Source organism: Heterocephalus glaber, unplaced genomic scaffold (genome assembly GCF_053883595.1).
Source record: "Heterocephalus glaber isolate CG9 unplaced genomic scaffold, H.glaber_assembly_v1.0 deba00001555, whole genome shotgun sequence".
In the NCBI taxonomy this organism is placed as follows: Eukaryota; Metazoa; Chordata; class Mammalia; order Rodentia; family Bathyergidae; genus Heterocephalus; species Heterocephalus glaber.
In genome coordinates, this window is record NW_028258346.1 from 8,648,699 (window position 1) to 8,666,090 (window position 17,392).

Consider the following 17,392-nt stretch of genomic DNA (forward strand, 5'->3'; position numbering starts at 1 on the left):
GCCTCTTTCTCATGACTACAAAAATAACAACATCAACAAGAACACCCCCCCCTACCCACAAACTACTTTCCCCCACCTACTTGTTTCTTCCTAGGTTTTAGATTTAAATTAGATGAAATGTAATTTCAGTAATTGTTTTTTTAAATTATATTTTATTGGATCATTTTAGGTAAGCAACATAATGACATTCATCATTGGAAATTTGCACCTTTACATAATCTCTCTTGGTTCTTATTCTTCCCCCTTCCCCTGCCCTCCCTTCAACCCCTCCATCCCTCTCTATTTACAAAGACTTTGTTTCCATTTTTTCATTTTCTCATATTAATTCCACTCCCTTCTTCCCTTTCCCCTACCCCTCCCAATTCCCCTTCCCTTTTTCCCCCTTTCTTCCTATTTCACATTATCTATTATACCTTTTAGTCCTTATTTACACTTTCAGTTTCTCACACTAGAGACACTATTCGGTATTTACATGTGTCCTATTTATTTCACTTAAGAATATCGCTTAAATGTGCATCCATTTAGATATAAATGTCTCTAATTTCTCATTTTTTATGGCTGAGTAGGACTCCATTTTATAAAAAAAATATTTTCTATATCCAGTCTCCAGGTGATTTGCAATTGGGCTGCTTCCACGTTTTAGCTATTACAGACTGCGCTGCTATGAACATGGGTGCACATATATCACTGTGGTATAATTCTTTTAATTCTTTGGGGAAGATACCCAGCAGGGGAAATGCTGCATCAAATGGGACTTCTAGTCCTAGTTCTTTGAGGTATCTCCATACTGATTTCCACAGTGGTTGCACCAGTCTACACTCCCACCAGCAGTGGAGCAGGGTTCCTCTTTCCCCACAGTCCCACCAGCATTTGTTATGGGTTGATTTCACGATAGCAGCCATTCTTTCTGGAGTGAGGTGGAATCTGAGCTTTGTTTTCATTTGCATCTCTCGAATGACCAGTGATGTTGAACATTTTTTCCAATGTTTATTTGCTATTTCTCCTTTTTTGTCTGAGAAATGTCTGTTCATTTCAGATGCCCATTCTTGGACTGGATCTTTAAATTTGGGAGATCTGATTTTTTAAAGTTCTTTATAGATTCTAGATAGTAGACCTTTGTCTTAGGAACAGCAGGTGAAAATTTTTTCCCACATTGTGGGTTGTCACTTCACACTGTTGGTAGTTTCTCTTGCTGTGCAGAAGCTTTTTTTTTTGGTACTGGGGATCGAACTTGGGACCTTGCACTTGCGAGGCAAGCGCTGGAACCACTGAATTAAATCCCTGACCCCGAAGAACCTTTGTAATAAGATGAGATCCCACTTGTTGATTTGTTTGTGTTAGCTCAAGGGCAACTGAGGTTTTGTTCATAAAATCTTTTCCTACACCAATATCTTTAAGAGTTCTACCTAACCTCTGTTCCAGCCAGTTTAGTGTTTCTATTTTAATATTTAGATCTTTAATCCACTTAGATTTTAGTTTAGTGCATGGTGAGCGATATAGGTCTAGCTTTAATCTTTGGCAAGTTGAAACCCAGTTTTTCCAGCACCATTTATTAAAGAGGCTATCTTTTCTCCAGTGAGGGTGTTTGACTCCTTTGTTGAAGATGAGGTGGCTCGGGCTGGGGATTTAGCTCAGTGGTTCTGGCGCCTGCCTCGCAAGTGCAAAGTCCCAAGTTTGATCCCTGGTACCAAAAAAAAAAAAAAAAAAAAAGGATGAGGTGGCTGAGTGTGTCTGGAGTTGTTTCTGCATGTTCTAATCTGTTCCACTGATCTGAAGGTCTGTTTCTTTGCCAGTACCATGCTATTTTTAATCACAGTAGCTTTGTAGTATAGTTTCAAGTTGGGGGTTGTGATACCCCCTGCCATGTCTCTGTTGCCTAGAATTGCTTTTGCTATTCTGGGTCTCTTCTTGTTCTAAATGAATTTTTAGATTGTTTTCTCAAGGTCCATGAAGTATGCTGCTGGGATTTCAACTGGGATTGCATTGAATCTATATAGCAATTTTGGAAGTATGGCCATTTTCACTATGTTGATCCTTCCTACCCAGGAGCAGGGGATGTCTTTCCGTTTTCTGATATCATCTTCAATCTCTCTTTTCAGAGTGCTATAGTTTTCAGAGAAGAGGTCTTTGATTTCATTGTTTTAGGTTGATTCCTAGGTATTTCAGTTTTTTGGATGCTATTGTAAAAGAAATTGTTTGCCCTATTTCTCTCTCAGTGAGTCTGTCATTTGTGTAGAGGAAAGCTATTGATTTGTGTGTGTTGACCTTGTACCCAGCTACTATACTGAATTTGGTTATTAAGTCTAGAAGACTTTTTGTAGCATTCTTGGGGTCTTCTATATAGAGTATCATATCATCTGCAAATAATGACAATTTGACTTCTTCCTTTCCTATCTTTATTCCTTTTATTTATTTCTCTTGCCTAATTGCCATGGCTAATGTCCCAAAACTATATTGAACAGGAGTGGTGATAGTCTTGTTCCTTATTTTAGTGTGAAGGATTTCAAGTTTTGACCATTTAGTATGATATTGGGTTTGGTTTTTCATAGATGGCTTTTATCAGATTGAGGTAGAGACCGTTTATTCCAATTTTTTGTAGGGTTTTTATCATAAATGCATGTTGGATTTTGTCAAATGCTTTTTCTGCATCTATTGAGATAATCATATGGTTTTTGTCCTTGGCTCTATTGATATAGTGTATTACATTGATTGATTTGCGTATGTTGAACCATCCCTGCATCCCTGAGTTGAATCCCACTTGGTCAGGGTATATGATCTTCTGCATTCTATTTGCTAGTATCTTATTAAGGATTTTTGCCTCTATGTTCATTAGTGAGATTGACCTATAGTTCTCTTTTTTGATTGGGTCTTTCTCTGCTTTAGGGATCAAGGTGATGCTTGTTTCCAGAATGAATTTGAGAGTATTGCTTCCCTTTCAATTTTATTGAACAGTTTAAAGAGTAGTGACAGTAGTTCCTCCCTAAACGTCTTGTAGAATTCAGCAGTGAAGCCATCAGGACTCAGGCTTTTCTTTGTTGATAAGTTTTTAGTTACGTTTTCAATTTCATTGGTTGATATTGGGTTGTTTAGAATTTTTAGGGCTTCTTTGTTCAACTTTGGTAATTTATACGTACCTAAGAATCTGTCCATTTCTTCTGTGTTTTCCATCTTATAGGCATATAGGTTCTGGAAGTAGGTATTTGATGATCCTCTGGATTTCTACTGGGTCTGTTGTAATTTCACCCTTTTCATTCCTAATTGCATGGATTTGGGCCTTTTCTTTCCTTTTCCTGATAAGGTTGGCTAAGGGTTTGTCAATTTTGTTGATTCTTTTGAAGAACCAACTCTTGGCTTCATTGATTTTTTTGTATTGTTCTCATAGTCTCCATTGCATTGATTTCTCCTGTGATCTTTATAATTTCCTCCCTTGTATGAGCTTTGGGGTTGTCCTGCTCTTCTTTTTCTAGAAGCTTGAGGTTCAGCATGAGGTTGTTTAATTGGGCTCGTTCTATTTTCCTAATATGGGTATTCACTGCTATGAATTTCCCTCATAAGACTGCTTTCATTGTGCCCCAGAGATTCCAATATGTTGTATTGTCATTGTCATTTAATTGTAGGAACTGTCTGATTTCTTCTTTAATTTCCTCTGTGACCCATTGGTTATTCAGAAGTGTGTTGTTCAATATCCATGTGTTTATGAAATTTTTCCAGTTTCTTTTGGTATTGATTTCCAATTTCATCACACTGTCATCTGATAATATACAGGGGATAACGTCAATTCCTTTGCACTTACTTAAACATGTTCTGTGTGTGAGTATGTGGTCTATTTTGGAGAATGACCTGTGTGCAGCTGAAAAGAATGTGTTTTCTGAGTTTGTGGGGGTGGAACACTCTGTAAACATCTAATAAGTTCATTTGTTCAAGAGTTTAATTTCTAGTATTTCGTTGCTTGTTTTTTGTCTAGTTGATCTATTTGTGACAGTGGGGTATTGAGGTCCCCCACTACTATTGTATTAGTGCTTATTTGATTTTTCATGTCCGTTAGTATTTGTTTTATACAGTTGGGTGCACTAATGTTTGTTGCATAGATATTTATGATTGTCATCTCTTCCTCTCGGATTGTTCCCTGTACAAGGATGTAGTGTCCTTCTTTGTCTCTCTTAATCAGTGTTGGTTTGAAATCCACTTGATCTGCAAAGAAGATAGCTACTCCTGCTTTTTTTTCAGGCTCCTGTCACATGGAGTATTGTTTTCCACCCTTTAACTTTCAGTCTATGAGTTTCCTTGGGAAGTTTTCTGCCATCACTTCTGTGAACAGTTTTCTTTTTATGTCATCTGCACTCTCTCCTCTTTCTTCATTGACTCCAATCAGTCTTATGTTATTCTTCTTTGGATCGTCTCGCAGCTCCTGGATTGATATCTCATGGTCCCTTACAATTTTAAAGCAATTTTTCCTTTCCTGTTCACTAATTCCAATCTTATCTTCTATATCTGAAATTCTGCCCTCACATTGGGTCATTCTGCTGTGTAAACTGTCGATGGAGTTTTTAATCTGGAAATCTGTTTGCATCTGATTTATGGATTCCATTTGTTTCCTATGTTGGGATTCTATCATATTCCTCAGCTCCTCTGCACTGGGAGCAGTGGTACGGTGGCCCAGAAGCCACTTCCTCTGTCTAATTCAATAATGTTAACAATCAATCATGGTTAAATAAGCGACTCACAAGTTGGGTGGTTCAGATGGTGCCCAGAGCTACATGTTAACATAAGAACCCAAAGTTAAAGAACAAAAACTTAAAGTCATTGCAAAGAAATGCTAGCCTTTCTTTTCTGAGACAAAGTATAATTGTCTTGTCCTAAGAATATTTTAAATTCAAATCTTCACTGTTTTATCAAAAATATGCAGAAGTAGTATTTGACTATAATTGTTGCTTATTCAACAACATTTATCTAGTATGATATTCCAAACCTATCTTGCCTTTCCTTTCTTCAATTTCTTTAAGATTTTTTCCCTAATGTGTGATTAGAATGATATATTATGTCTTCAAGACAACTGGATGGGGAGTATCTCCCATTAGCTCAATGTATACTACCATATATACCAGGCACTATTTTACATTGTCTAACTTAAGTATTTCACATTTCTTAAAACACAGTTATTTTCATATACTTTACTTGTGAAGACAAGGAAGACTATCAGTTGTTTACAGACATTTAGTAAATTGTGCAGTGGGAATTTGAAGCTAAACGTTTATGATTATTCTGTATTCTTGTTCCCTATTTGATACTATTGCAGAATTAGGAAGGAGTAGATTTCATCATGGGGTCTTTTGTGCATTCAATGCAAACATGCAGAAACTGTCTTTTTTCTTCTAGAAAGATCGGACCTGAGTCTTGTCGAGACCCTTGCGAAGCCAAGGAAACTATTAGAATCTCTAAACTACACATGGTTAATATTGATTTAAAAGACATTTTAGAGAAAGATCACTTATTAAGATCCCTGCATCTACATGATGATTATGAAACAATTAAAATCTTAGCCAAAACCTTTTTTTCATAGTGGATGTGTTTAGTGAGAGGCATGGAGAATTTAAGCATATCTTATTCCTGAGCTAAATGGAAATAGCATGTTGAATTGAACAGAAAAGGAATTCTTTTTAATTGAAGTCAGCTTTGCATGCATACAGTTATGAAATTTCCATATTGATGAGAAATGTATAGATAGTTTAGTTTCCCCCATTTTATGAATGAAAAAAGGAATGCTCATAGGAAGTAAGTTGTCTGCAGTCACACGACATCTTTAAGAATTGAAAATTCTTTTGAAAATTCTAAAATAATAAAAATGGTGCCATGGGGAATAGGCAGAGTCAATAAATATTGATAACAATTTTAGATGCTAGGAATATAGTGATGGACAAAATAAATAACATCCTTGCCCTCTAAGAAGTGGTATTCTAATGAAGAGAGTGAAATAAATAAGTGTGAACAAGTTCATTTCAGCTCTTAAATGCTTTAACGTTGTTAAAATCAGAAATGTGGTAATGAACTACAAGGCTTATCTTCATGTATCACCTTACAGTGATGCCTCAGTGGAGGCCTCAGAGAGTAGATGGAAGTCAGGTAGCTTCAATGGAAAAGAGGCTCAGAAGTAAAAGTACTTCAGACAAGCTAGCTACAGAGATAGCAGGACCTACTGGTAGTTTGAATGAGAAGTTGAAAGAAGGGAGACCCAAGCACGACACTGAGCTTTCTGTCTAAACCATTGAGCTAATGGGTACAAGGTTTTCGATGGGTCAGGATTGAGGTCGAGGTGATTGTTGGGATGGTGAAGGGAGAAATGATTCATTCTATTTTGATCATATGAAATTTTAAATTATAGTCAAGCTTTCAAATGGAGTTGGTGAGTGGAGTCTGGAGCTCAGAGGAGATGTCCAGGCTGGAAATAAACATTTAAGAATTACATTAGAGGGAGCTTAGTGGCACATGCTTGTCATCCCAGCACTCTGGGGTTGCAGATTCAAGCCCAGGCTGGGCAGTTTAGTGACTTGGCTAGACTGTGTCTCAAACAAACAAAACACCAACCAACCAACCAAACAACAACAACAAAACCAAAAAGGGCAGGTGATGTACCTCAGTGCAAAGGCCCTGGGTTCAATCCCTACTTCCACAAAAAATTACATTTTAATAGGCACTTTTAATATTGATCATTGATTCTGCTATGTGGTTATATGGCAAAGCCCAACCAACCTCCAGTGCTGCTTGACAAAGTTCCAGCTGGGGGAAAGAAAGGGTGGAACACATTGGACCCTCATGTGTTATTTTTTCTTGCCATAATGTTTATAATTGTTACTCTGATCACAGGAGTCACTGTGTTTGTGACTAACAACAAACTCTCCATGAGGCTAATTGGCAATGATATATTGAAATCTGATCTGGCTCAAAAGTCTCAAATTCCAGTTTCTCTTAGTTCTATCACCACATCCACTCCTAAAGAAACCCCTCCTAAAACCCCCTCTGTTTTCCCACTACTATAACTCCCTCTCTTGTTGCTGACATTCTTTTTACTAAAGGGGTCTTATAAAGAGATTGGAAGGACAGACTTTAGATGTAAGAAATAGTGGGAAATGGGAAATAAAAAGAACGTTAAGACAGGTAAATGCATTAAGGAGGCAAATTACTCAATATTTCTCAAAGTGCTGTAAATATCTTCTGCTCATGGACTATGAAGCCAAATGACATTTAGTTAAGATGAATAGAGCTAATAGCAAACTATACTAACCATTGTGCAGTTTCTCAGGGGCCAGCTGGTGACCACAAGTTTGACATTTAATTTGATTAAGTTACTTTCTGTTCTGCTTAGGTATGGGACAATGAGGGAACTGTTCTGCTTAGGTATGGTACAGTGAGGGAACAATTGTAATTTTTAAGAAATGTATTCATGATGTTCAATGATATGAATCAGCTTAGAAAAAATATACTGCTTAACAAAAATAACCTTTACCTCATCAGATATTGCTAAGGCAACATGTTCCGCCCAATGCCTCTTCGCTATTGCTTAAAGTTATAAAAATAAATCAGACCCTGAGACTTCTCAGAGGGAACCTGAACATTGCTTGTGAAGGTTCTTTTCTCATCGCCGGCCCAGGACATCTCCCCTTCCTACCCTACATCGACTGTGGCTGGTCCGCGGCAGTTATATTTTAGCAGCTTCATATTATTATGTCATATGATCATACTAATGCTATTTTCTGCCAAAATGTAGCTACAGATAGTGCCATGGTTTCATAAAAAGGAGTAGGTTCATATACAATTGAGTGATGTTTTTAACAATTTTCTGCAGGCTAAATCAAGATAAAACTATCAAGGGCAAGTAAAACATGATGAAAATGATCAAACAAAAAGATTAATTGGTTCCCTATCTTGTTGATGGTGTGTATGAACTGTGATCAGGGCGTTATGCTGTAGGTCAGCTAGAATGCTAAAGGTCATTCAACAGGTATTGGACAGTGTTAAAGCACACATGTATCTGTCACAGTGTAATTACATATACATACATAGATGTAAGGATTGATGTAGATGATATAGGTATGGGAGATAAATGGCAACCTTGGAATCAGACGCACTTGTTGGTTTTCTGTGACTTGCTGTATCAAGGAGCCTCTCCTAGCCACCTGGATCTAAAATATAAAATATGCCTGGTGATTTGATTTTTATTACTGCAAGAACTGCTCCTGTGGTAGAGCATCATCACCAAATTGTTGAGTTTTACGGAATGAATGTGTTCAGTTTACAAACTGAACTGAACACTGAGTACTACACTAAGGAACACTCTGGACATTCCACTCCTTCTTTTGTAGACCATCAGACCAGGTTCTTACATTCTATTCAGCCAGTGTGGCTCTTAGAAAGAGTGAAATGTTTTGCACATGAATGTAATTTTATTCACAATAGTAAAAAACTACAAAGAACCTGAATTTCCTTAGATGGGTGAGTGGGTAAACAAACTATCACTCGGCAACAAACAGTAATGAGCAATTCATACCTATGACAATTTGAATGAATATCCACAGAATTGTGCTCAGTGGGAAGAAAAGCAAGTACCAGAAGGTTATATGTTCTGTAGGTTTACTAACATAATAGTCTTTAAATGATAAAATTATAAGAAAAAATTCATCCCCGGTACCAAGAAAAAAAAAATTCATCATTGCCTCAAATTAAGGGAAGGGGAAGGGTGGAAAGTTGATGAGGATATAAAAGGACATGAGAGAATCTTTGTGGTGATAGAAATAATGTGCATCTTGACTGAATCCTTGTCAATTCTCTGGTTGTGATATCATACTACAGTTTTATAAGATGTTACCACTGGAGAAAATTGGATACCTGGGTTTATAGATGATCGTGTTGAAAAGGGAGTAAAATTTAAATAGCTTGCCTCATAATTCTATGATGGCTCTAACACTCAAATATGATAGTGTATTTCATAGTGAGGTGTATGGACTAGTGCCATCTGCATTAGAGATACTTATGGCTTGTTAAAAATTGGATTTCTGGAGCCCATTCTTCAGCAGGTACATAACATTTTCAGTTTTAGGAGCTGGTGATATTGCTGAATGGTGGAGCACTTGCCTAGCATGCACAAAGTGCTGCTTTTGATCTTGAACATCACACACAAAAGTCCCTCAAATTTGACACTCTTTACAGTGACTCATACGGACCTTCAATTATTAGAATGACTGAGAATTTAGAGAATTAAATATGTTTGTGAGTCCTTAGCATTAGACATTTTTTCCTTATTTGTATTTTATTTGTGTCTCTGTCACCTATCACAATGCCTAGCCCAGAAAGTAATGATTATGTATTGGTTACATTGACTACTTGTTTTAATATTCTAATGTTGTAATAAATTCTTGCTTTGCATTGTAACACTTTTCTGCAAAAATAACTTTCAAACATTCCTCATAATATTTGTGATTGTTCTTTATGAAGTAGACCCTTAATGAATGTTAATTACATGAAGGGGTAAAATGGTGTAGGATAACATCTAATCACTCATGCTCAGAGCTGTGAGCCACCTCCAGTTCTGGGGAAGCTGTCTTCCATCCCAGAAGGTCTCACAGGTAAGGGTCAGACTCTGTGTATTTAACAGCTGCCAAAAGTGCCAGCTGACCACGGATGAATTGGCTAACCCCTACTGACCTTGCTGAGCACTGCTAACTGCTGTAGATCAGCTTTGTGATCTATAAAACAAAGGAAATTTCGAAAGTTCAATTGGATAAAATCTATTAGGACACTTTGTCCTTAGTGAAATGCTTTGAAAATCTAAGTTATTGTTCTTATTTTTTCCATCAAGGTCATTTCCATTAAGAACTTTTCCACCCATCTCAATTCCTGAGAGAGCCAATGCCTGTCCATGTACCTGTGGTAAGCTTATGGCAGTAAGTCTGTCAGTGTGTGAGATTCTTAAGGAACAAGATGGCAAATAAGTTGACTTTGGTCCGCCATCTTAACTCTAGTGTCCAAGGCAAACATCACTAGTGAATCAGTCCTAGTTCTTAGGCCTCAGTACCACAGCAGCCCCTGGCTTTGATTGGCATTAATCTTTCATCAAAACCTATTTTCCATCTCTGATCAGGACAAAATATGCATGTATTAGATGTGAGTTATATACATATTTGTTAACGATATGAGATATTGTGCAGGATGTGTGGGCTGTGTGTGTAAATGGATGCGTTGTATGTGTGAGGATATTGGAAATAGTGTGTGTGAATGTATATGTATGACTGAAGGTATATGTGCAAAACAAAGAGAAATTAAGGGAGTATTAAGGTCATATTTTTAGGTGAGGCTTTCTCATTAAAAATTCAGAATAAAATCTTTTGAATGGATTCTAAGAAACAATATGAAGGTTATATAAGTCTTCCAGCTGCCAGCTAGTAGTTTTTTTCCTGGTTTTCTTGAAACAGGGGTCTCGCTATGCGGTTCAGGTCAGTCTTGAACTCACTATGTACCCCAGGTGTCAGGCAAATATTAAAGTCAACCTCTTAGGTCCATACACCAGGACCAGAGTTATCATTTTATTTATTGGAAGATCCATGTTGGAATCTTATCTCTGCAGGGAAGGGTAGAAGCCTGAAATATTTGGTACTTTAGCCTCATAATGAAGTGGATATTATAATGAAATGCGATCCTAATTTAGTTCCCTTGTGCTGGAAATCTCACCACATATTCTTTTGGTGTGATGTCTTAGCTGCATCCCTTAGAATTTTACTCAAGTATTACATGGGCTAAATTTGCCCCTTTGGAAAAAGTTGATCCACTTTTAGAGTATCTAGTAATGGGCTAGATGGTGTCATTATTTGTATCTCTATTGGTCAAGACAGGGAGTAGTATACTTATTTTGTAAAAAGTGCGATAATAAACAATTAAGGATTTGAGGGCCATTTAGTCTCTATCACAGCTACTCACCTCATCACTGTAGTGTGTAAGCAGCTATAGACTATCTGGAAATGAATGAATGGGGCTGTGTTCCAATAGAACTGTATTTCCAAAAGCAAGCAGTGGGTTGATATTTTCCTATCATTGCTTGATGTATGACAAGTGCTCAATTTATTATCAGTAGTAGCAGTGATACGTTAGCTTTGTTGAATGAATAAACAAAAGCCTAGTGAAACCTGATGTTTACATTTATGGATCTTATATTACAGTGGAGATGAAAACAATTACAAAAATTACTTCAGGAAAAGTCCAGTGATGGACTATATGTGGTGTATTGTAGGAGCTGAGAGAAAAGGAATCCTAATCAAAATGGGGCAGGGGATTCCTGGAAGTGGTAGATTCTGAGTCCTGTTTTGAAGAAGGAATGGAAGTTATCCACTGACAATGAGAGGCAGAAGGCATATCAATAAGTATAGAGGTAGAAAGGCAGGCTCAAGGCTCCATGACACATTTGGAGAACTGCAGGCAGTTTGGTACCCAGACAACTGTAACTATGGAAGACAGTTTTGCAATTTAGTTCCTCAGTATGTGCTCTAATTGCATGTTTATTGCCCTCTGAGACCAACACAATGATCACCCTTTTAATTTCTCTTTCTTACTGGTCTTTCACCTTAGTGGAAGTGTCTCCTGTATCTAGAGTTGCTGCTTCCATTCCTTCCCTCATCACTGCCATTACCACCTTCCCCACCACTTGCATCATTGCTCACACCACCGCCCCCATGGCCGCCAGCTCCTCTCCTGACACTTCTGCCCTCACCCCTTCTACCACCTTCATCACCATTGCCCTCGCCACCTCCAGACTACCCCGTCTTACAGCACCTCCACCTCTCCCACCTCCTCTACAGCAGTTAGCACCAGCACCATGTTCCAGAGCCACTGTTCCTTTCAATCTCCAGTCCTCCGAAGCAGTCACGACATCTCCATCCTCCAAGGTGACCTTCTCAAAACAGTAACATGCCCTTGTTTTTCCCCTTTGTCACTTTCTCTTGTTACTGCAGTCTGGTCTCTAGTCTCATCACTTAATTGAAATTATTTGAAATAAAGTCACCACTTTCCGTGACCATCATATTGCCACAGTCAATAATGACTCTTGGCCTTTGACTTACTCGACCTCTCTGTGGTGTTTGATTATTTTCTACTTCCTCTTTACAAGACTCCATTTCTTTGTTTTTTTAAAAAATATTTCTTTATTAGTGCATGATTGCTGTACATGATGATTCCATTCATTGTGAGGAGTTTCTACACGACACAACTGGTTACTGCCTCTCTCCTCTACTTTTTCTGTCTTCTCCAAGGGCCAAGCAAGAGCCAGTTAGCCCTTAAGTGCAGGACTTTTCCTTGGTTGTCTGCTGATCTCACTTCACTGTGGATGTAACCTTTTACCCTCACTTTCTATATCCCGAGAAAAAAGGAAAATAGGTGAGAAGACTTGAGTAAAGAGGCGAAAATTTGGCAAGCTGCTGAAGGAGCTGAGGAAAAGAGCCCAACAGGACATGCTGGTCAGGGCAGGGAGCCCAGCTTAGGTGGCAGGTCTTAGATTTGTGGTGTTTTGAAGCTACTGAGTTGTCGATTTTTTCCAGCATCTAAGAATAGAAAACAACTGAATGGTTGGACAAGTGACTAGAAGAGGGATAAAATCCTTACTTATTTTTTATTGTCTTCACTCAGGCTGATACATCAGCAAATGGAGCATGCAGCAGTTAAAGAGTAGTCACCTCTAACTATTTTGTAGTTAGATTAATATATTCTTCTTGTTTGATGTGGTAACTCTTTATTCTACTGATCCTTTGTTATAAAAAAATTTTAAAGCTTATATTTATTGCTTTAATTAATATGCTACAAAGTTAGATTTGTCTAGATCCCTTGATGTGATCTTTGTAGACTTTCTTGAAAGGATATATTACACCAATGGCTAGAACAGATAAAATAAATTTTATGTAAACATTAGGAGCTGTATCCAAACTTCCCCTAAAAAAGGCACTCCCTTGATATTTTTAAACCAGCTTAATTTTAACCAGAATCCTCATTTGACCATTCATGGATAATTGTGTAGATGAATTTCATATGTGAATTCACGTGTTACTTGGCATTCTATTTCATCTTCTGTTGCAGAGCCTTGGATATATTATTTGAGATTAAAGTCAGAGAACACTATATTTTGGATAAAATTCAAACATTTTCACATGGCATTTTGCTTGAGGTCTTTTGTTTTATCTCCCTAGCCTCACCTTGCAGAACACGCGTCTGCTCCAGCCAGGGTGAGCTGCTTCCAAGTCCTCTGTCCTGCCCCTCCTTCCCTCACCATCTCGCCCTTGAACATCCCGCCCACTTGTAGTGGTTGACTTTTCCCTCACTGCCTCTTGTGAATTCTTTAAGATTTCACCTCCACTGAGAAGTCTCCCTGACACCGTGGTGCTAACTGTATCATAGGCCTTACTGTATTGTCTTGTAATAATTCTATCTTTGTTGTCTCTGTAGACAATAGGATCGTTGTGGACTATGTTTTTAGCCTACTATACCTACTATATAGCACAGAACTTGATGAGCAAAGCCATCCAATAGTTGCTATTTGGTTGAATGAATGAATGAACGAATGAATGAAATTTCTCTGCATTTCATTTTTTAAAAAAAATCATATTACTCTGACATAGTTTAGACATATTTCATAGTATCTTAAACATACACTTCTATTTTAGTAACATTTAATATAAATATTGTTTCTTAGTGATTTGTATTTTTGTGGTTGTCTAGCATTATTTATCAGAGCTCTTATGCTATTCCCGCTCTCATAAGCTTCACCTCCTCCATTTTCATGCATTTACTTCATCTCACCTACAGGCCTAGAATGGTTCCTGCTGCAGCAGGAAGTGTGTATAAGAAGCTTCCTGCCAGGGACTGAAGATCGCTTTGGAATCGAGCGCTCCTTTTTGCTGATAGCTGGGGTCCGTTCTTCTGCTCACCTTGCTTGTAGATCACCTGGCTCCTGCTGACCTGCCTGGGCTTCTGACCAACTGGCTTGCCCTCCAGCTTTGGGAGCCTCCACCTCACCTCTGCCTTCCTGCCTCTCACTCACCTGTCCTTTGCTCTGGCCTTCCATGCACTCACGGAGTTTTCCTTTTATTCTTGATTTCTGACTGAGTCCAGCATCATGAACTTTGACTCATTTGTGCATTTGAATTAAAGATTAAGCAACCTGGCTGCTATTTCATCACCTCATCTAGACTCCCTTCCTCTCAATATGTCTGTTTTCTTGGTCTTAAATGTATGCATTATCCTCTTTAGTTAGAGGCCTGGCTCTGTCACATTACTTCTTTAAAACAAGGATGCTGTTCGTATTTCCTTATGTAATGATACTAGAAGCTGAGGCACACAGGTTTATAAACTCTAAATTGACCACTATGTTACATATGAGTATTTAAGCAAAACATATTCCAATGAATCTAAAAGGAGTAGTTAATCGGTCACATATTAAATAAGTGTTCTGAACTATGGTTTCATATCAGAATTATCTTGGAGCCTAAAGTAAATGCTGATGCATAGGCCCTAACACAGAGCCACTGAGTCAGAGTCTTGAGGTATTTTCAAAAGTTTCTTGATGTGTTTTCATGGACAGAATGGGTTGAAGCTGAGTACTGTTGCATGAGTGCTTGCCTTAAATATTGTATAGATTAGATATAACAATGTGTATCTCAATTTTAGAGGAATAATAAAAGTCAACTTTTATCCAGTGCTATCTGTAGGCATGATGCAAAGTCATCTACATCTGGTTCTTCATTAAATTAACCTTAAATCAACACTATTGTCCATAAAGAGGATGATTCAACTTCAGTAGAAAGAGGTTAAATTACTGACCAAAAGTTTCACAGGTAATTGAAGGGCAGGAGTTTAAATCTAAGTCTTTCTTACACTTAACCATCCTGCCATATGATATACCCATAGCTCAAATAATCATGTCACCATACACAGTATGTTATAGCTCTATTATTAACCCATTGTTTTACTAATAGACTTAGTATGTTCAAATAAATCTGATCATCTTCTTTCTCTGCTGGAGGAGTCCTACAGTTTTCTTAGTGATGATGAGAAAGAGTAAATTTTCCTTGTCATGTTATAAAATGCCCCTTACAAGCATTAAACTTTTCTTGGAAAAGTATGCTATCTTATCCTCACTGTCAAACTTGATAGCTTTTCTCTTACTTCTTTCAGACTGATATTTTATTTGAAAAGTTGTAATTTATTGAGTTTTAGGAAATAAATTTAAACTAACACAGAGTCCCCACTATTTATTGCCATGTGAAATAGCCAAATTAAAGCAATATTGGAATGGAATTCATAGTTTTACTTTTGTCTTAGTTTTGTCATAGTTTTACTTTGGTCCTTGACCTAGTTGGTGAAATCCCTGAAGATAGTGCATATCACTAAAAAGACCTATATTGAATTTATCCCTGTAGACTTGGACTTAGGCAGCAAGTTTTCCCCTTGCAGATGACTTTTTTTTTTCACATAACACTGTATGTTTTAAGAAAAAAATAAAGTATGGCACTGGAATCTTTAGTTTACTAAACTTATTAAATACTATGAAAAAATAATGTACATAGTAATGTACAATATCTGGTATGCAGGAGACAACAAACTAGTGTGGCTAGTGCAGCTACACTGTAGATTAGTCTTCAAATTTTTGGTGCTCTAATTTCCTGGAGGTAAATAACCACATCCGCTAACTTTTATAACATTGTAACAACGAGAGCAGTCCTTACATAGATGAGATATTCTAAGTTTTGGTGAATGAATTAATTAATGAATAAAAGAGACAATTGAATGGGACAACATGTAAGAAAACAGCTTGTAAATCACAAAATGCCATCGAAATCCTAAGGGGCTATTATTATTTTTACTGTTTTTTTTGACACATTACTGTTTTTTCATATAATGATAATTATATTGCATCAAAATTTTGTACATGGTAAAATATGGACCTTATAATGTTCAAAAGTTTCCAAATTTCTGTACTTGCTCCATGTTAAGGTCAAAACATAAGTTCAGGATTTGGTTTTTTTGTTTTTGTTTTCTTTTTGTTTTGAATTTATATTAAATGTTTTATTTAAAGGCTGTAACATGAAAAAAGAAGAACACAATACAGATTACATTATGATGACCAAGTCAGTGTTCTACATGACAGAAATCAAAACAAAACAAATGTGTACAGTAAATATACCAGTGCTGAACACAGTACTTGAAATTTAACCCAAGCTACATATGCATAAAATGACCTGACTACAGGATTATGCAAAAAAAATTTTTTTAGAACCCAGAATGTCAACCATTCTGACTATAAACTGACTTATTTCCCTAAAGAGTATTTTGAGACAATTTCTATATGACATGAAAAGAACTGACATAACACTTAAATACTACAAAAATAGTTGAAAACATATTTGTAATGCAGTTCTCTATGAAATATACAGTTAATCTTATTACTTAAAAAATTGAAAAGCAAAAGACCACCCTGAATAATGGTGAAAACCTCAACAAAGAAAAATGCTCATCATTTGGATATCATTGACAGAAAACTGAGAAGATTTTGTTAAGGGGAACAAGGAAGGTATCTAATGAAGTCATTCATGAAAAATTTGTTCAAAAATGTTCATAAAGTTGTAAATTTCTGCTTGTAACATCTTAAAATATTATACCATGAACACACTTTCTGCTATTTAACTGGAGGACAAAAGAATATCTTGAAGAAAGTGTTTCTCAAAATGAGGTTCAAAAGCCCAAAAGAATTCTAATGTAGGCTCAGTAATAAACATGTTAAACACCCTGGGTGATTATTCTACATTTTGAAATGCCCTACGGAAAAGAGCAATACTTAAAAGCAAGATCCTAAACATATTTCTGACATGTTAGAATTCTCTATAAGTTTATGCTGTGAATACTGCTTTTTGTTTTAAAACAAGTTCCAGGCATTAAGAGAAACGTACATGCCTCGGAAATGAACACGTGAATATCTATAAACATTTTCCTTTGATGTTTTCATTAGTTTCAAACTAAATTATATGAAGAAAAGACAATACACGACTACAAGCCTTGGAAAAGCAATATTTCTCATGAAATGGGGCATCTGCAAAAGATCAAAAGATAATTTATTAATGTTTACAAATCCCAAATTATTCTGAATTCAAAACCAGATTGTCAACCAAAATTAGGATGCTATATATCATCCTTGTGTTTTAGTATCATTTTTATGCCAAGGATTTGAAAGGTAACTGTCATCATCTAAATGTAAATAAGTTATAATGGTACAATCTTAGTTTAATTTAATTTTAGTTAATGATCCAGTTCTAAATCCAGAATAATTCAAAACTTGTAAACATCCAAGAAACCATCCTCTAATCATCTT